Source organism: Oncorhynchus nerka, linkage group LG16 (genome assembly GCF_034236695.1).
Source record: "Oncorhynchus nerka isolate Pitt River linkage group LG16, Oner_Uvic_2.0, whole genome shotgun sequence".
NCBI lineage: Eukaryota > Metazoa > Chordata > Actinopteri > Salmoniformes > Salmonidae > Oncorhynchus > Oncorhynchus nerka.
Window position 1 is genome coordinate 38,510,764 of NC_088411.1, and position 21,968 is coordinate 38,532,731.

At 45.1% G+C, this 21,968-nt stretch overlaps 1 long non-coding RNA gene across 1 annotated transcript; it reads right to left on the reverse strand.

Annotated features, from left to right (window-relative positions):
• Nucleotides 1-1,667: 1,667 nt before the first annotated feature.
• LOC135561170 (uncharacterized) lies at nucleotides 1,668-15,744 on the reverse strand. The gene is made up of 2 exons (XR_010459268.1): nucleotides 14,310-15,744; nucleotides 1,668-2,081 (listed from the first exon to the last, which is right to left on the reverse strand). It is a non-coding gene; the product is annotated as an uncharacterized LOC135561170 (long non-coding RNA).
• Between the last annotated feature and the right edge of the window lie 6,224 nt (nucleotides 15,745-21,968).

Below are 21,968 nucleotides of genomic sequence, written 5' to 3' on the forward strand. Positions count from 1 at the left end.
TTGATGGACAGTTAACAGAAGCATCATAAATAATACAACTGTATCTCAATACTCTTACCTGGCTTCATTATACTACGGCTGTATCTCAATACTCTTACCTGGCTTCATTATACTACGGCTGCATCTCAATACTCTTACCTGGCTTCATTATACTACGGCTGTATCTCAATACTCTTACCTGGCTTCATTATACTACGGCTGTATCTCAATACTCTTACCTGGCTTCATTATACTACGGCTGTATCTCAATACTCTTACCTGGCTTCATTATACTACGGCTGTATCTCAATACTCTTACCTGGCTTCATTATACTACGGCTGTATCTCAATACTCTTACCTGGCTTCATTATACTACGGCTGCATCTCAATACTCTTACCTGGCTTCATTATACTACGGCTGCATCTCAATACTCTTACCTGGCTTCATTATACTACGGCTGTATCTCAATACTCTTACCTGGCTTCATTATACTACGGCTGTATCTCAATACTCTTACCTGGCTTCATTATACTACGGCTGTATCTCAATACTCTTACCTGGCTTCATTATACTACGGCTGTATCTCAATACTCTTACCTGTCAACATAATACTACGGCTGTATTTCAATACTCTTACCTGGCTACATAATATGGCTGTATCTCAAAACTAATTAATACTATGGTTGCAATTCTTACCTGGTTTCCTTCCCTCATCTCCTCTCCTTCATTTGTCTCCTTTCCTTCACAGTGCATAAACCTTTCACATAAACCTTTTAAAAAGGACAGCAAGGAATTTTCGGAACGTAAAAGTGAATAACCAAAATGTACTGTAGGAAAATAACTTGCATCAACATTCTCAATTACTAGATCAACTGGGAGAGACTATTCAGACTACCAGCTACTAAACCAGGAGGATTTGGCCAATCCCTTATTAACCTGTATATGACACACATTTACATTTATATTTAAGTCATTTAGCAGACGCTCTTATCCAGAGCGACTTACAAATTGGTGCGTTCACCTTATGACATCCAGTGGAACAGCCACTTTACAATAGTGCATCTAAATATTTTAAGGGGGGGGGTGAGAAGGATTACTTTATCCTATCCTAGGTATTCCTGAAAGAGGTGGGGTTTCAGGTGTCTCCGGAAGGTGGTGATTGACTCCGCTGTCCTGGCGTCGTGAGGGAGTTTGTTCCACCATTGGGGGGCCAGAGCAGCGAACAGTTTTGACTGGGCTGCGCGGGAACTGTACTTCCTCAGTGGTAGGGAGGCGAGCAGGCCAGAGGTGGATGAATGCAGTGCCCTTGTTTGGGTGTAGGGCCTGATCAGAGCCTGGAGGTACTGAGGTGCCGTTCCCCTCACAGCTCCGTAGGCAAGCACCATGGTCTTGTAGCGGATGCGAGCTTCAACTGGAAGCCAGTGGAGAGAGCGGAGGAGCGGGGTGACGTGAGAGAACTTGGGAAGGTTGAACACCAGACGGGCTGCGGCGTTCTGGATGAGTTGTAGGGGTTTAATGGCACACACAAACACACACACACTAAAAAGACATGTTAGTACACAGAAGTTGACACAGCAAATCCATAAATACCGAACAACTTAACTTTTAAATCCTGAAATGAACTTTAGCTCACACTGGTTTCCACATAAGCCGACTATGACAGATTAAAATACAATACAATTATAATTTAAATTATATTTAATTTATTATTTCTCTCCCCATGGGTACATACATGTTATTACATAACATATATACATTAAGTTTCAGTACATAAATACATGAAAATATATTTGCCAAATCAAGCATGACCAGAAAGAGGGAATGAGAAGTAAGGCCGTGATTTTGGAGTCCCGTATGGCGGCGCACAATTGGCCCAACGTCGTTCGGGATAGAGTTTGGCAGGGGTAGACCGACATTATAATTAAGAATTTGTTCTGAACTGACTTGCCTAGTTAAATAAAGTTTTTTTAAATATACATAACTAAAATGATGAGTTCAGAGATGAAGGAAAAGAGGCAGAAAGAGTTGGGAATGACCTGATGAGAAGTTCAACAGCAGTTCCACAATTCCCACGTCTCTTCAATGAAGTACTGTCACCACCTGGTGGGCAATAGAGGTTATTAGCAAAGTCATTTAGTTTTGGTAAAATGAAGAATTATTCATACAAAAAAGACTATAATGACTAAACATTACACAGAAACACGACAGTACAAAAACACACAACTAATTCCTCAGAGGAATTCAGCTGAACCTCATACAGTACCAGTGAAAGATTGACAGGCCTATTCATTCCTTTGTTTTTCTTAATTTTTACAATTTTCCACATTGTAGAATAACAGTGAAGACATCAAAACTATGAAATAACACATTTGGAATCATGTAGTAACCAAAAAAAAGTGTAAAACAAATCAAAATATATTTTATACTTGAGATTCTTCTAAGTAGCCACCCTTTGCCTTGATGACAGCTTTGTTGATGAGAAGATAAGATACATAAGATAGGCCCTGTTCTACTGCCTCCCATCTGCCTGTGTAATAAACCTCAGAGGTGGCTCTGATACAGACAAGGTGACAGATACGCAGTGTATTATCTTATCTCTCTTAGCATGCGGAGTGTGTGTTTACTCTTTATCGCGACAGTTAGGAAGTGTATCAGAGAGTATGTAGTGTGCCCTGTCTAGTGTTCAGCGATAAGTGACAGGAGAGAGTATCTGGAGGTCTAGATTGTACACAGTCAGTTAAAGGGCAGGAAGCTGGAGGTTAGAGTCGGTCAGTCGTGCAGATAGTCGTCAGTCGTGCAGATAGTCGGTCAGTCGTGCAGATAGTCGGTCAGTCGTGCAGATAGACACTGAGACACCGGTACCCAGGGTCAGGGTTGGGTAGGTTACTTTCTAAATGTAATCCAGTACAGTTACTAGTTACCTGTAAAAAACAATATATATAATGTATCAGTAATGTAACTTTTGGATTACCCAAACTGTGTAATGTAATGTGATTACATTCAGTTACATTTAGATGACTTTCCCTTTAAGAGGTGTTAGAAGACAAAAATGTATGTTTACCAATTGAACGACATCTATCACAGGATCAATCAATGTTAAAGTTTAGATAGCTGGCCATACATGGATGTTACATTTTACTTTATGGGTTGGTTATGTAGGCTTCTAACTACATATAATACGATAAAATAATTAATTTATAAATCCAAAAATGGATGTAGCAACTACAGATTGCCCCTTTAAGTCTATCAAAATTGTGTGAGTTTGAGTATGTGTTCATTAGGCCTATGGATGTGTTTTTTTTTATCAGTATAAGGGCACAAGGCGAGACCCAGATACAGACACGAGGCAGATGGTTAGAGTCCAAGATGTTTATTAACAATCCAAAAGGGGTAGGCAAGAGGTCAAAACCAGTTCAGAAGTACAGAATGGCAGGCAGGCTCGAGGTCAGGTCAGGCAGGAATGGAGTCCAGGTAAACAGGCTAAGGTCAAAACCGGGAGGACTAGTAATAGAGAATAGAAACGCAGGCCCACCAAAAAACCAAGCTGGTTGACTTGAACATACAAGACAAAACGGCACAGAGAGAGAGGAAACACAGGGATAAATAGACCAAGGAAAATAAGTGACACCAGGAGGGGGTGGAGACAATCACAAGGACAGGTGAAACAGATCAGGGGGTGACAAGGAGTTAGATTGAGCAATAAAAGTCCCAATGTTATTCCATAGGCTGGGATCTGCACTATGCAGCTGTTGCAAGAGTGGTCCCCACCTTTCAATGACTGTTAACTGGTTTCAAAAACAATGATTGATAGGCAGCTTAAACTTCTTGAAGTCAACCATTATTGGGTTCAAAGATTTTTAAACAGCCATCCACAAACTGTAAGGCACAAATAGCTAAATGAGAGCAGCAGTGTGATTCACATCAAGGCGCTATGTAGATATCAATAATAAGTTATATCTATATCGCCGTAGACAACACCACTGCTGTCATCCTTACCTCCAAGCGTTTATTCAAGTTGGATAATGTCTGGATGCCGACAGCAGTCGTACCATTGGAAGACATAGCTTGGACTGTAGGCTACTATTCCTGCTCTTTTCCTGCGATCCATCAAACACATTTGTTTTGTCATCACAGTGGTCTCTGACATCACAGTGGTCTCTGACATCACAGTGGTCTCTGACATCACAGTGGTCTCTGACATCACAGTGGTCTCTGCCTGTGGTCAGACTCGCTGAGGTGGAACAAACTGAAACTTGTGCCTTTTTTTCAATGCTGATTTGAATGTCATTGAGAAAACAGAGAAGTGTCAAAGATTTTTTTCACAAACATAATTTCTGAATTTAAAAGTAATCCTTGAAGTAATTATCTAGTTTTTCAAAAGTATCTGTAATCTGATTAGAATATTTTTTGCTTGTAAACGGATTAGTTACTGGTTTTGTAATCCGTTACTCCCCAACTCTGCCCAGGGTAGTGAGCTAGAGGTTAGAGGCAGACGATTTAAGAGTTGGTTGGGCTCTGGTGTGACTCCCAAGTGTTTTGGACATATCGGGGGTTACTGTGGGACCTGCGATCCTGCGGCAACTGAAGCATCAGTCATGATGCTAAGACTGGATCTCCTCTGCCTACTGGCCCCGTCTCTTTCTCTGGCTGCCCCACACCGAGGCTCCCTCCCTGGGGTGAGTTCTCCCCACGGTTGGCCCCACTCCAGGAGTTCCAGGAACAAGCTGCTGCCCAACTTGTTCGATGGGGTCCGTTGGGACGACAGGGACGGGGAAACCCCTCACAAGGACAAGATGGGCCCGGGACCGGGTCAAGGCAGCCTAGGTCACCCCCCACCACCATAACCAGCCCCACACACACTTCATTCCTCCTGCTCACTGGTAAGCTACTGCTACACACACACACACACACCGGTAGGATACACACTGTTACACACAGCTAACTACATAATCAACTTCACCCCAATCACAGAACGACACATACACACCCCTTCTCCTACTGCTTCTAAAGAATGTAGCATACTGCCAGGGCATGCACTCAAATGCATGCACTCAAATGCATGCACTCAAATGCATGCACTAAAATACATGCACTAAAATACATGCACTAAAACTATCTTACTACAATTCCCTTTGCTCGGGTCCTTATCCAGCATACCCGGAAGCTACAGAGATAGAGAGGAACAGAACAAACAACGCGCTCATCCACAACATAGATAAGTATAATACATGTTGCTTGTATTAAATATGAACATTGACATAAGTGTGAAATGTATGTACTAAGACCGAGAAGTTAACTTGTGGCTCGACCCACATTGTTAACTTATCTGATACCGGAGCAGGGAGTCAACCCACATTGTTACCTTATCTGATAACGGACCAGGGAGGAGTGATGAATGTGTGTGTGTGTTAAAGAACCAAATGCTGCCCGCAGCCAGTGACGAACTTCTACGTCACAGGTTGACAGTATTATACAATAAAACTAGCAATAAAATACCATAATTATTTACGGTACATTTCCGTAAATGGCAACACACTGATTTTAGGCATAAAGTAAATTATACTTTAAATTCCAAAGATATCCTGATTTAACAGTACATTACTGTAACCGAACAGCATTGTGGGATTGGCAACTGACAACTTTTGAACAATTCTGTAAATTATGGTGCATTGTGGGAAACTGTTGTGGACAGGGAAATAATTGCTGCATATCAAGTGGTACTCTAATTCCACCCCACAGAATACAGTACCTGTCACGTTCATCATAATGATTGGACCAAGGCGCAGCGTGCCACATATTTTACTTAACAGAAACTCACCAAACGAACCGCTACAGGTGTGCACACAGGCAACTATCTGTAGACAAGATCCCACAAAGCACAATGCGGAAATGGCTGCCTAAATATGATCCCCAATCAGAGACAACGATAAACAGCTGGCTCTGATTGGGAACCATACCAAGCCAACATAAACCATTAATCACCTAGATGACCCACCCTAGTCACTATCACGCCCCAACCAACAGAGAATAAACAGTTCTCTATGGTCAGGGCGTGACAGTACCATATTATTGAAGCGCCAAAAAACGTTTTGACCAATAGTGGTTGCGTGGTGTTGTTGCTTTTGGTTCATTAATATATTTTTGAGGCGTGCCTTGCAAGAGGCTACGTTGTGCCACCCGTTAGAGTGATGTACCAAATTATTATTATTTGTATTCTATTTTAAGAGGTAGATCAGCTTTAATATTGCAGATAGATTGTGGCTTCTATCAATTTAATTATCAGCATAATTTCCAATCCCACCCATATATTTTTGGGAAATATATAAATACTTTAAAAAATCTATTTTCCTTCTTCCTGATTATTTTTCCCATCCCCTAATTGGAGTATACTAATGTACAATAATACTTTGGCTTCTACTGCCAGCCCATACTGTACATACTATATACATTTTACAGACAGTATTTTTAGTCCCATCCTTCAGCTCCCCTCAACCCCTCCAATCTTTCTCTGACCACCATCCAGTCCCATCCTTCAGCTCCCCTCAACCCCTCCAATCTTTCTCTGACCACCATCCAGTCCCATCCTTCAGCTCCCCTCAACCCCTCCAATCTTTCTCTGACCACCATCCAGTCCCATCCTTCAGCTCCCCTCAACCCCTCCAATCTTTCTCTGAACACCATCCAGTCCCATCCTTCAGCTCCCCTCAACCCCTCCAATCTTTCTCTGACCACCATCCAGTCCCATCCTTCAGCTCCCTCAACCCCTCCAATCTTTCTCTGACCACCATCCAGTCCCATCCTTCAGCTCCCCTCAACCCCTCCAATCTTTCTCTGACCACCATCCAGTCCCATCCTTCAGCTCCCCTCAACCCCTCCAATCTTTCTCTGACCACCATCCAGTCCCATCCTTCAGCTCCCCTCAACCCCTCCAATCTTTCTCTGACCACCATCCAGTCCCATCCTTCAGCTCCCCTCAACCCCTCCAATCTTTCTCTGACCACCATCCAGTCCCATCCTTCAGCTCCCCTCAACCCCTCCAATCTTTCTCTGACCACCATCCAGTCCCATCCTTCAGCTCCCCTCAACCCCTCCAATCTTTCTCTGAACACCATCCAGTCCCATCCTTCAGCTCCCCTCAACCCCTCCAATCTTTCTCTGACCACCATCCAGTCCCATCCTTCAGCTCCCTCAACCCCTCCAATCTTTCTCTGACCACCATCCAGTCCCATCCTTCAGCTCCCCTCAACCCCTCCAATCTTTCTCTGACCACCATCCAGTCCCATCCTTCAGCTCCCTCAACCCCTCCAATCTTTCTCTGACCACCATCCAGTCCCATCCTTCAGCTCCCCTCAACCCCTCCAATCTTTCTCTGACCACCATCCAGTCCCATCCTTCAGCTCCCCTCAACCCCTCCAATCTTTCTCTGAACACCATCCAGTTTTGATTTCTATTTGCCATATATTTTTTAACTGTGCTGTGATGTTTGACAAAAGTTCTGAACCTTTCTGTTCTACAGATTGTACATTTTCTAAGAGTGTTATTGTATTATTGATCGATTGACTATGACTTTTCAAATCACCCAGCGGTGATATTTGCAGTTAGGTAAATGTTGCAATTCTTCAACCATTCCTGTACCTGCGACCAAAATATAACCCACTGTACGTTTGGGCCGTACCAAAACAAGTGATCTAATGAATCTGTCTCTTCGCCAGTTTGGAAGCCTTTAAGGCCTCTGGAGAGAAAGTGATATTAAACATGTACAATTGGTATTTTATATCACTTGCGCTAGAAGCCCTAACCAAGGATTCCAAACTGGCATTCATTGATATGTTGTAATATGTAAATATTACCTAGCAACCAACCTGCTTACACCAATCCCATACAATTACAGTTAAATACTGTAAAATATAAACCCCATTTCCCCTCAATGAATTGAATTCATTCATTACAATTACTGGACTAATAATACAGTAATGCACTGTACTTTAACTTACAGGCAGCCAGTTGCCTGTTACAGTAAAAACAACAGCAAAAAAGGTATGTCCTGGGTACTGTAAAATCCCTTACAGTAACATACTGTACTTTATTTTACGGTAACGTACAGGCAACTAGCAGCCTGTATATTATAAAAACAACAGGAAATGTTTTACAGTGTGTCATTCAATTAGATATAATTTGCCACCTACCCCACTTTTTCAAACCACGTTACATGAAGTTGCCCAGATTTGTACTAACACACACCAAAACTCTGACCCTGACCACTCAATATTTTTCTCCCAACGTAAATGCTGCAACTGAAAGTTATCCAAATAGATAGACCACCCAGGTTAATTAAATTTCTGCTGTAGAGAGTTCACTATTAACAAGTGTAGAAAGCCCAGCCGTGAGACCATTTAGTTGATAATCATAATGTTCCTCTCTACGGAAATCTTTAGTAAAAGGTCAAAGATGAATTACATGTTGACATTTATAATCAAATGAGGTACAAACTTCAAAGTAATAAACAATTCAAACAAGAAATAATCAATCCAACTTAAGTTAATCAAATACAATAATAAAATAAAAAACGAATGCATTCGATCAAATAACATGTAACCATCATCAGTCCGTCAATTTGTTAGTCAGTCAGTCATGGTTGGTCTGTTGGAGTGGTTGACGGTGTATTTGTGTTGGGGAGGGGAAGGGAAGGGGTGGGTTCTGAGCTGGCAGAGACTGAATGAAGGTGGCAGTTGTGGTTGGTCGATGCTGTGTCTAGGGTTGGTGCTGGGGCTGGAACTGGGACAACCAAGGTGAAAGATGTATGCGATCTGAAGAGAAACCAGAGTGTACTACCAATGGAAGAAAACGGTTCCCTTCCGGGTCTCTGCTATTCACAGTCGCGGTTAAAGGAAAATCAAAACAATACCACTGAAACAACACAAACACACATTACAGTCCACCGATACAAATTAAGAGAGACGTTTCAAAACATTGTTATTTCATTCATTCTTCACACTAATTAAATGAATGAAGTATACAGATCACTTCCTGGTTTGTCCCATTCAGTCCTAAAAAGTCTCATCTGCAAAGCCGGTGTAATGTCATCAAAAAGGAGAACGATGTTGGCGTAACAATTTAGCTACCATCAAAAGTCTACTACTAAAATTGGAAACGATGTTCAATTTGTACAATTTGCAGACGGGAGGCAATACAACGAATCTACATGGAGCTTGCGTTGAGACCCTAGCAACTTCTTCACAAGCCAGGCGTGAGAAGGGACGAAGGGTAGCAAAACATTATATTCAAATTGGAAACATGTAAACGCTGGGTTTTATGCATGTAACCTCTCACAGTTCTGGGCGACTTTAACCTCCCCACGTCTACCTTTGACTCATTCCTCTCTGCCTCCTTCTTTCCACTCCTCTCCTCTTTTGACCTCACCCTCTCACCTTCCCCCCCCTACTCACAAGGCAGGAAATACGCTCGACCTCATCTTTACTAGATGCTGTTCTTCCACTAACCTCATTGCAACTCCCCTCCAAGTCTCCGACCACTACCTTGTATCCTTTTCCCTCTCGCTCTCATCCAACACTTCCCACACTGCCCCTACTCGGATGGTATCGCGCCGTCCCAACCTTCGCTCTCTCTCCCCCGCTACTCTCTCCTCTTCCATCCTATCATCTCTTCCCTCTGCTCAAACCTTCTCCAACCTATCTCCTGATTCTGCCTCCTCAACCCTCCTCTCCTCCCTTTCTGCATCCTTTGACTCTCTATGTCCCCTATCCTCCAGGCCGGCTCGGTCCTCCTCTCCCGCTCCGTGGCTCGACGACTCATTGCGAGCTCACAGAACAGGGCTCCGGGCAGCCGAGCGGAAATGGAGGAAAACTCGCCTCCCTGCGGACCTGACATCCTTTCACTCCCTCCTCTCTACATTTTCCTCTTCTCTCTCTGCTGCTAAAGCCACTTTCTACCACTCTAAATTCCAAGCATCTGCCTCTAACCCTAGGAAGCTCTTTGCAACCTTCTCCTCCCTCCTGAATCCTCCTTCCCCCCTCCTCCCTCTCTGCAGATGACTTCGTCAACCATTTTGAAAAGAAGGTCGACGACATCCGATCCTCGTTTGCTAAGTCAAACGACACCGCTGGTTCTGCTCACACTGCCCTACCCTGTGCTCTGACCTCTTTCTCCCCTCTCTCTCCAGATGAAATCTCGCGTCTTGTGACGGCCGGCCGCCCAACAACCTGCCCGCTTGACCCTATCCCCTCCTCTCTTCTCCAGACCATTTCCGGAGACCTTCTCCCTTACCTCACCTCGCTCATCAACTCATCCCTGACCGCTGGCTACGTCCCTTCCGTCTTCAAGAGAGCGAGAGTTGTACCCCTTCTGAAAAAACCTACACTCGATCCCTCCGATGTCAACAACTACAGACCAGTATCCCTTCTTTCTTTTCTCTCCAAAACTCTTGAACGTGCCGTCCTTGGCCAGCTCTCCCGCTATCTCTCTCAGAATGACCTTCTTGATCCTAATCAGTCAGGTTTCAAGACTAGTCATTCAACTGAGACTGCTCTTCTCTGTATCACGGAGGCGCTCCGCACTGCTAAAGCTAACTCTCTCTCCTCTGCTCTCATCCTTCTAGACCTATCGGCTGCCTTCGATACTGTGAACCATCAGATCCTCCTCTCCACCCTCTCCGAGTTGGACATCTCCGGCGCGGCTCATGCTTGGATTGCGTCCTACCTGACAGGTCGCTCCTACCAGGTGGCGTGGCGAGAATCCGTCTCCACACCACGTGCTCTCAACACTGGTGTCCCCCAGGGCTCTGTTCTAGGCCCTCTCCTATTCTCGCTATACACCAAGTCACTTGGCTCTGTCATAACCTCACATGGTCTATCCTATCATTGCTATGCAGACGACACACAATTAATCTTCTCCTTTCCCCCTTCTGATGACCAGGTGGCGAATCGCATCTCTGCATGTCTGGCAGACATATCAGTGTGGATGACGGATCACCACCTCAAGCTGAACCTCGGCAAGACGGAGCTGCTCTTCCTCCCAGGGAAGGACTGCCCGTTCCATGATCTCGCCATCACGGTTGACAACTCCATGGTGTCCTCCTCCCAAAGCGCTAAGAACCTTGGCGTGATCCTGGACAACACCCTGTCGTTCTCAACTAACATCAAGGCGGTGGCCCGTTCCTGTAGGTTCATGCTCTACAACATCCGCAGAGTACGACCCTGCCTCACACAGGAAGCGGCGCAGGTCCTAATCCAGGCACTCGTCATCTCCCGTCTGGATTACTGCAACTCGCTGTTGGCTGAGCTCCCTGCCTGTGCCATTAAACCCCTACAACTCATCCAGAACGCTGCAGCCCGTCTGGTGTTCAACCTTCCCAAGTTCTCTCACGTCACCCCGCTCCTCCGCTCTCTCCACTGGCTTGCAGTTGAAGCTCGCATCCGCTACAAGACCATGGTGCTTGCCTACGGAGCTGTGAGGGGAACGGCACCTCAGTACCTCCAGGCTCTGATCAGGCCCTACACCCAAACAAGGGCACTGCGTTCATCCACCTCTGGCCTGCTCGCCTCCCTACCACTGAGGAAGTACAGTTCCCGCTCAGCCCAGTCAAAACTGTTCGCTGCTCTGGCCCCCCAATGGTGGAACAAACTCCCTCACGACGCCAGGACAGCGGAGTCAATCACCACCTTCCGGAGACACCTGAAACCCCACCTCTTTAAGGAATACCTAGGATAGGATAAAGTAATCCCTCTCACCCCCCTTAAAAGATTTAGATGCACTACTGTTCCACTGGATGTCATAAGGTGAATGCACCAATTTGTAAGTCGCTCTGGATAAGAGCGTCTGCTAAATGACTTAAATGTAAATGTAAATGTAACCGCTGGGTTTTATGCATGTAACCTCTGGGTTTTATGCATGTAACCACTGGGTTTACCACTGGGTTTTATGCATGTAACCGCTGGGTTTTATGCATGTAACCGCTGGGTTTTATGCATGTAACCGCTGGGTTTTATGCATGTAACCACTGGGTTTTATGCATGTAACCGCTGGGTTTTATGCATGTAACCGCTGGGTTTTATCCATGTAACCACTGGGTTTGGGTTTTATGCATGTAACCGCTGGGTTTTATGCATGTAACCACTGGGTTTTATGCATGTAACCGCTGGGTTTTATGCATGTAACCGCTGGGTTTTATCCATGTAACCACTGGGTTTGGGTTTTATGCATGTAACCACTGGGTTTTATGCATGTAACCACTGGGTTTTATGCATGTAACCGCTGGGTTTTATGCATGTAACCGCTGGGTTTTATCCATGTAACCACTGGGTTTGGGTTTTATGCATGTAACCACTGGGTTTTATGCATGTAACCGCTGGGTTTTATGCATGTAACCACTGGGTTTTATGCATGTAACCGCTGGGTTTTATGCATGTAACCGCTGGGTTTTATGCATGTAACCGCTGGGTTTTATGCATGTAACCACTGGGTTTTAATTGTTTAACTTGTTTAACTTGTTTAACTTGGGTCAAACGTTTCAGGTAGCCTTCCACAAGCTTCCCACTATAAGTCATTCTGGCCCATTCCTCCTGACAGAGCTGGTGTAACTGAGTCAGGTTTGTAGACCTCCTTGCTCGCACACACATTTTCAGTTCTGCCCACAAATGTTCTATAGGATTGAGGTCAGGGCATTGTGATGGCCACTCCAATACCTTGACTTTGTTGTCCTTAAGCCATTTTGCCACAACTTTGTAAGTATGCTTGGGGTCATTGTCCATTTGGAAGACCCATTCCATTTGAGACCAAGCTTTAACTTCCTGACTGATGTCTTGAGATGTTGCTTCAATATATCCACATAGTTTTCCTTCCTCGTGACGCCATCTATTTTGTGAAGTGTACCAGTCCCTCCTGCAGCAAAGCACCCCCACAACATGATGTTGCCACCCCCGTGCTTCATGGTTGGGATGGTGTTGTTCGGCTTGCAAGCCTTCTCATTTTTCCTCCTAACATAACGATGGTCATTATGGCCAAACAATTCAATTTTTGTTTCAACAGACAAGAGTACATTTATCCAAAAAGTACGATCTCTGCCCCCATGTGGAGTTGCAAACAGTAGTCTGGATTTTTTATGGCGGTTTTGGAGCAGTGGAGCAGTGGCTTCTTCCTTGTCGATATAGGACTCGTTTTACTGTGGATATAGATACTTTTGTACCTGTTTCCTCCAGCATCTTCACAAGGTCCTTTGCGGTTGTTCTGAGATTGATTTGCACTTTTCACACCAAAATACGTTAATCTCTAGAACACAGAACCCATCTCCTTCCTGAGCGGTGTGACGGCTGCGTGGTCCCATGGTGTTTATGCTTGCGTACTATTGTTTGTACAAATTAACGTGGTACCTTCAAGGCATTTAGAAATTGCTCCCAAGGATGAACCAGACTTGTGGAGGTCTCCAATTTATCTTCTGTGGTCTTGGCTGATTTCTTTTGATTTTCCCATGATGTCAAGCAGAGAAGAACTGAGTTTGAAGGTAGGCCTTGAAATACATCCACAAGTACACCTCCAATTGACTCAAATGATGTCAATTAGCCTATCAGAAGCTTCTAAAGCCATGACATAATTATCTGGAATTTTCCAAGCTTGTTTAAAGGCACAGTCAACTTAGTGCATGTAAACTTCTGACCCACTGGAATTGTGATACAGCAAATTATAAGTGAAATAATCTGTCTGTAAACAATTGTGGGAAAAATGACTTGTGTCATGCACAAAGTAGATGTCCGACTTGCCAAAACAACAGTTTGTTAACAAGAAATTTGTGGAGTGGTTGAAAAACAAGTTTTAATGACTCCAACCTAAGTGTATGTAAACTTCCGACTTCAACTGTATAATATCACAAGATAACAAAATCATTTGGAAAACACGTTATAACAAATGCTGGAGTCTGGTATTTACTTTTTTATGTTTACCTTTCGTAGCCTATTTCATTGGTTTGGTATCGTCAACCTGCTCTCTACTCTCTCACCACCGCTGGTATGGCACCTACAGTTGAAGTCGGACGTTTACATACACTTAGGTTGGAGTCACAAGTCACGCCTCTCATTATTGGTTTTCAAAGTTATCAGAGTCTGTGTCTGTTCATTAAGAATGTACCTGTTTAAAGGAGTGAATGGTTTATTACAAGTTAGGGTCTTTTAAGATGCCCGTTCTCTATGTAGTTGTTTAATAAATTATTATGTTGTTGGTTATTCACTCCCACCCGAACGTAAGTTTAGCCTTAGCCAATTCATCAAATCATGGACCATAATTAAGTGATAATGCCCTGTCGGCTCCTGACATTCCTACCAGCTTTCTCGGGGTGGAGGGCCCTGAACTGTCGAATGAGGTCAGGGTCCAGTATGTCTTTGGCAGAAACCCCTTCCCAGTCCACCAGATACTGCCAGGACCGCTGCACCCGGCGGCAATCCAGTATCCGATGGACGGTATAAGCCGGCTGGCCTCCGATGACACGGGGCGGAGGGGGAGGTCTGTCTGCCGGGACAAGGGGAGAAAAAACAACAGGTTTTAATAAGGAAATGTGAAACGTGGGATTAATCTTAAGGGATCTGGGTAAGTGTAGGCGATATGAAACGGGGTTCACTCTCCTGGCAACCTTAAAGGGACCAATGTATTTCTGGGACAGCTTGTGAGACTCCACCCATAGCGGTAAGTTTTTTGTGGAGAGCCAGACTCTCTGGCCAGGGCGCAGGGTAGGCCCGGGATGGCGACGTCTGTTGGCTTGTTGTTGGTACCGCTGTGAGGAACGCAGAAGATTAAGATGGGTCTTCCTCCACGTAAGCCGACAGCGTCTGACGAACTTCAAGGCTGAAGGCACTCCGACTTCTGCCTCCTGGTCCGGAAACAATGGAGGGGCATAGCCAAACTGACTCTCGTGCGGGGACATACCAGTGGAGGAGGAGCGCAAGGTGTTGTGCGCGTATTCGGCCCAAACAATGAAGGACGACCATGTGGACGGGTTGTTAAGGGCCATACATCTGAGGGCGGTTTCCAGCTCTTGATTCATCCTCTCTGTTTGGCCATTGGACTCCGGGTGGTACCCTGAAGATAGACTGGCAGTGGCCCCTATGAGTTGGCAGAAGGCCTTCCAAAACCTTTAGGCGAACTGGGGATCTCTGTCGGAAACCATATCTTGAGGAATGCCAAAGACTCGGAGCACATGGTTAATCACCAACTCAGCCGTTTCCTTGGCAGAAGGTAACTTAGTCAAGGGGACGAACCTGGCCGCCTTAGAAAACCTATCGATGATGACTAGGATAGTAGTATTACCATGGGACGGAGGAAGGCCAGTAATAAAGTCCAACGAGATATGGGACCAAGGTCGGTGTGGAACAGGTGAAGGGTGAAGGAGTCCTTGAGGGCGGAGGTGAGAAGATTTGCCCTGGCAGCACACGGGGCAGGCCTTGACGAAAGTGGCAACATCTTCTTTTATGGTGGGCCACCAGAACTTTCGCTGGATGAACTCCAAGGTGCGATCTACGCCCGGGTGACAGGTGAGAGGAGTGCCCCCACACGCTGCCTTGGGGACAAACAACCGATTGGCAGGACCTCCTTTCAGACCCGGTTCGATAGCTTGAGCTCGTCACACGGTATCCTCAACTTGCCACGAGATCGGGGCCACGATCTTAGCAGCAGGAAGGACAGGCATGTCAGTGTCATCTCGAATGGCAGGAACGTAGACTCGGGACAAGGCGTCCGGTTTGAGATTCCTCGACCCGGGCCGATAGGTGAGGATAAACTGGAATCGATTGAATCGAAAAGAGACCATCGAGCTTGTCTGCAGTTCAACCGCTTCGCCTGCTGGATATACTCCAGATTTTTGTGGTCCGTAAGCACTTGAAACGGGTGAGAAGCCTCCTCGAGCCAGTGTCTCCATTCCTTCAATGCCACCATAACCGCTAGGAGTTCACGATCCCCCACATTATAGTTCCTCTCGGCCGGGGTAAGCCGATGTGAGAAGAAAGCGCAAGGGTGGAGGTTCTTGTCTTCACCCCTCTGAGACAGGACAGCTCCAACACCAACCTCTGATGCGTCTACCTCCACCACATAAGGTTCATCCGCAGTCGGTAGTGTCAGGATGGGAGCAGAGAGGATGCGCTGCTTGAGTCCTTGGAAGGCCGTCTCAGCTTCTTTTCCCCACAAAAACCTTGCGTTGCCACCCTTGGTTAAAGCTGAGAGAGGGGCAGCCACCAAGCTGAAGTTCTTGATGAACTTGCGGTAAAAGTTTGTGAAGCCCAGGAAACGCTGAACTTCCTTAACGGACTTGGGGGTGGGCCAATCCGCTATCGCCCCTACCTTCCTGGAGTCCATTTGGACTCGACCGGGTTCCACTACAAATCCCAGGAATTGTACTCGGGATGAATGGAATTCACATTTTTCCGGCTTAACGTACAAATGGCTGTCTAGGAGGCGTTTGAGTACTTGTCTGACATGCTTTGTGTGTTCTTGAAGGGAGCTTGAAAAGATGAGGATGTCATCTAAGTAAACTAACATGAATTTATTAAGCATATCCCTAAGCACATCGTTTATGAGCGCAAGGAACACAGCCGGGGCGTTGGTCAGGTCGAAGGGCATCACCAAGTATTCGTAGTGACCAGTAGGGGTGTTGAAAACGGTCTTCCACTCGTCACCGGGTCTGATCCGCACAAGATGGTATGCGTTCCGCAGGTCAAGCTTAGTGAAGACAACTGCTTCCTGGAGCAGCTCAAAGGCTGTGGCCATAAGGGGTAGCGGGTAGCTTTTACGGACGGTTATGGCATTGAGTCCCCGGTAGTCGATGCAAGGACGTAATCCACTGTCTTTTTTGGCCACAAAGAAAAACCCTGCCGGCGAGGTGGATGGACGGATGCCAGGGCGTCCTTGATGTAGCTATCCATAGCAGCTCGTTCGGGAGGAGATAGGGAAAAGATCCGACCCCTGGGGGGGCAGGTGCCCGGAAACAGGTCGATGGGGCAATCATAAGGTCTATGGGGTGGTAGCATGGTGGCCCTCTGTTTGCTAAATACCAGTTTGAGGTCATGGTATGTTAGAGCCGATTTGGACATATTTGTATAAAAGACCGAACATATGGAGCTCCTGTATATTTGTGTAAATATATTAAATAATAATGTAAATGATGAAATATTAGGTACGTACCTTTATGATTTATATTTACCTGATTGAGATATATTCATTTGTTGTTAGTGTAACTTAGTTTTTGGCCCCCCCTCTTGTCTATTCATTGTATTGTGGTAAGTGTGTTAGGATAAAGGCAGGAAGTTGGGCCTTCGGGAGGGGAAGAGTCCTTGCTAGATGCGGGAGCGGTATAGTTTTTTGACCATACAGACATACAGACAGGTCATAATATGTATTCTATGCTTCAAGTTGATTGAAGAATCATTTATTTGTTAGATATAAGAAGAATAAACATTTTTGTTGCACCATATCCCTGGATGTCATTGAATGTTTGGCCGTTTGGAAACCTTGACTGTGGACTGTATGCGTACCAATCAACCCGCTTCAGGCTTGGGCAGTGGCTATGGTAAAGACTAAAGGAAGCCACTACAATCAAGTCAAAAAACTCCGTGAAGGATTACTATCGGAAGGAAATCTCCGGTTCGGACACGCGCTGGATATTGTTCTATTTGTAATTGCATTCGGATCGTAAGGACAGCTCCCTTGGAAGGATTTGAACTCCTAGAATTCGCCAGCCGTGAGTAACCACTGCGAATGAATGAGCTGCCCTGTTCAATGCGATCATTTGATCATGCATATTATGGAAGCGCAAATGTGCTTTTAATTGGAATGTTTGATAAACTTGGGAATGGAATTCAAAAGACCGCGCTGTGAAAACAATTAAGAAGTTTAAGTTTGGGAAACACTGAGATCCTACGCACAATGTAGCCTAATCTTATGTCTAATATTTGACCTAACGTGGAAATGCAATGCATCAACGCAACGAATGCAATCTAAGGATCTAAAGATACTGCGTGTTTAAACTTCATTAAAAGGACAACTTATAATGGGATGAAATGTTTAAAACGCATCTAAAATGCCGAACTTGCACATGTTCAATTCAAAATGGATCAAATATGCTGAAATGGAGGACTGTGTTTTAAAGCATTAAAGGAGGTCTAAAGGGGCATTACGTTTAACAATCAAAAATCAACAACTGTGTCATTGTAAATTGAGTGAACTAAAAGTGAATGATGGAGGATGAAATCCCAAATAAGACTCCACTGGAGAGGGCAGAGGAGCATCTAAATTCACTCTATGCAGCCCGGAGAGGCAAACTTGGAGTGTGTACACGCAAAATGAATGAAATAAAAGCCCTTCTTGTTGATGGAGGAAACATTGAAACTGTGGATGAGAGTCTTGAAGCATTTCATGCTGTTCTCAATGACTTTAAGAATGCTCATGATTCTGTGCTAGAGCTGGTCACAGAGGAGGAACACGAACAGGAGAGCATTAACTATTATCAACCAAGAATGAGAACTTATGAACATTTCCTGAAAGAGGTGGAAATATGGAAAAAAGCTGAAATCGAGCCACAAACGCTCATTGAACCACAGGACAGCATTTCCAATGTGTCAAAAACATCAAGTAAAACGAAGTCTTCTAAAACTGCTTCCTCAGTGTCCTCTGCACGCCTAAAAGCTGAGGCAGAACGAGCAGCTCTACTAGCTCGCCAAGCATCATTACAGGACAAGCATGCATTGGAACTGGAGAAAGCTCAACTGGAACAACAGAAAGCTCAACTGAATGTTAGGATGGAAAAAATGGCACTGGAAACGGACATAGCAGCATATAATGCCAAACTGAAGGTTCTGGAGAGTGTTGAGTCAACTTCTCAATCCCATTCTGTGGCAGCCCATTTTCTAAGCCAAGAAGATGGAATGAACTCTTATTATGAGAACCAGGAACCCGAGGTCTATAAGGAACCTGAACCATCACCTGTTGAGTTTGCTGCATTAGGTGCAGTTCCAAAGACCCCACTACAAAGAGTTTTACAACAACCGACCACAAAGCCATCAAAACCTATTCAGAAAAAAGTCATAAACCACACCCTTCAGCAGCCAACATCAAGGTCTAGCAATCAACACAGCATCAACACTGCGGGTATCAGCCATAATACCAGCCATGATAACCTCTCTACTGTCATGCAAAGGCAGAATGAAATTGCTGACCTCCTTGTACTACAGCACAAACAGGCCACACTCCCTGTTAGGGAGATACCTATGTTTGACGGTGATCCTCTAAACTTTAGGCCATTTATGCATGCATTTGAGCATGGAATAGAAGATAAAACAAGCAGTCACCAGGATAGGCTCTATTACCTGGAACAGTACACCTCTGGTCAGCCCAAGGATCTGGTCCGTAGTTGTCTGCATATGGAAGCCAGAAGAGGCTATACAGAGGCTAAGAGGTTGTTAAAGGAACACTTTGGCAATGAAATCAAAGTCACCACTGCTTACATGGAAAAAGCTTGGAACTGGATAAACATCAAACCGGATGATGGAAAGGGACTGGGTGGCTATGCACTCTATCTTAGAGGATGCTGTAACGCTATGCAAGACCTACAGAACATGGAAGAGCTTAATCTTCCCTCCAACATAAAGTTGATCATGTCAAAACTTCCCTACAAACTAAGGGAAAAATGGAGGTCTACGGCATGTGATATTTTAGAGAGAAGCCACCTGAGGGCCCAGTTCAGTGACCTTGTGACGTTCATGGAAAAACAGGCCAAAATACTGCAGGATCCGTTGTACGGAGATATCCAAGATCCCCTGTCCAACAAAAGGTTTTTAAAACCAAAACAGAAGCTGACTTTAAACAGCAGTTCAAGTCCAAGAGTAGGGGAAGCAGCTTTGCCACTGCAGTGGATGTATTGGCAGATTGTGACTCGGAAAAACCTCTAAAAGAACAAACGTTCAAAATCAAGAAACCAGGCGCCCATCCTTCTGATGCTCCCAGTATCTCATGTGTATTTTGCGCTGGTGAGCATTTCTTGGTCGACTGCCAACAGGTGAAGGCACAGCCACACGAAGCCAAGGTTGGGTTTCTGAGATCAAAAGGCCTTTGTTTTGGCTGTTTGATGAGAGGACACTTAAGCAAAGAATGTAAAAGAAGGATGACCTGTCAGAAATGTCAAAGAAGGCACCCCACTATCCTGCACATTGAAGGAAGAGAGAGATTTAGATCTCTGAAGGCAGATACGAGGGGTGTAGCAGTAAAGCGGGAGGAGACTGTCAGCAGTGCTCTTGTTTCACTGGAAGCTGGTGAAGATACCGGGGCCGGTACAGATTGTGCACTTGCGATTGTGCCAGTACAAGTAAAGATGGCAAATGGAAGCAAGTCTACGTTAACCTATGCATTTCTCGATTCTGGTAGCTCCGCAACATTTTGTACGGAGAGACTCATGAGGCAGTTGCAAGCTAAAGGCAGCGAGACTGAAATTCTGCTACGCACAATGGGGCAGGAGAGTCCTACCAAGAGTTTTGAGATATCTGGATTAGAGATTGGCAATGTGGAAGGTGACACATTTCTTGCATTACCAAAGGTCTACACCCAAAATAAGATCCCAGTGACAAGAGAGAACATTCCCACTCAGAAAGATCTCAAAAGGTGGCCATACCTGAAAGAAGTTCAGTTGAAGGAAATTGACGCCGACGTCGAACTCCTGATTGGCGTAAATGCTCCAAAGGCAATGGAACCCTGGAAAATCATAAATAGTCAAGGCAATGGACCGTATGCAGTGAAAACCCTCTTTGGATGGGTGATGAACGGTCCTCTTAACAATTGTACCATGGCAGAAGAATCTGGGCATCCTACAGTGATGGCCAATCGTATCTCAATTGCCGACCTGGGGGTTCTTCTTGTAAATCAGTACAACCATGACTTCCCTGAGAGAGGGTATGAAGAGAAAAGTGAGATGTCAGCTGAGGATCGTAGGTTTATGGAGATCGTATCAAGCTCCATAACCCTCAAAGACCATCACTACTACTTACCGTTGCCCTTTCGCAAAACAGATGTAGTCCTGCCAAACAATCGTGACATGGCAAAGCAGCGGGCTCTAAATATTATCAGGAAGTTCAAGAAGGACAAAGGTTACGCTGCAGAGTACAAAGGCTTCATGGAAGAGATGATAACAAAAGGTTACGCCGAGAAGGTACCACAAGAACAGCTCCTCAGAGAGAAAGGCAAGGTATGGTACATACCACACCATGGCGTTCACCATAAGCGCAAAGGAACGATACGAGTAGTGTTTGACTGTTCATCATCCTATAAAGGTATATCTCTTAACAGTGAACTCCTTCAAGGCCCTGACCTGGCAAACACGCTTATAGGAGTCTTGCTAAGATTTCGGCAAGAGCACATTGCCATGATGGCAGACATCGAAGGAATGTTCCATCAAGTACGTGTCCATGAAGATTACTTAGACTTCCTGCGATTCCTATGGTGGCCGGATGGTGATACTAACAAAAGATTGGAGGAGTACAGAATGACGGTACATCTTTTCGGTGCTATATCCTCTCCAAGTTGTGCAAACTTTGCACTGCGAAAGACTGCAGAAGACAACTGTGAGAGGTACGATGAAGAGGTAATTCAAACAGTCAAGTCCAACTTCTATGTTGATGACTGCCTCGAGTCAGTGGCCACAGAAGAACAAGCCATAGCTCTCACGAAAAACCTCAGGGATGTGTGCTCTCAGGGTGGGTTCAAATTGACCAAGTGGGTCAGCAACAGCCGCACTGTGCTGGCTTCTATCCCTGATGAACACAAAGCCAAGCAGATAAAAGAACTGGACCTGGACAGAGAAAAGCTGCTCTGCAAGCTAAAGTGTGGATGGGACGAAGTCATCCCTGAAGAACACTCTATTTCATGGCAGAGATGGCTCTCAGAGCTGGACCAGCTCTCCAGATTCCAGATAGACAGGTGTATGATGCCTGAGAACTTTGGTCAAGTCAA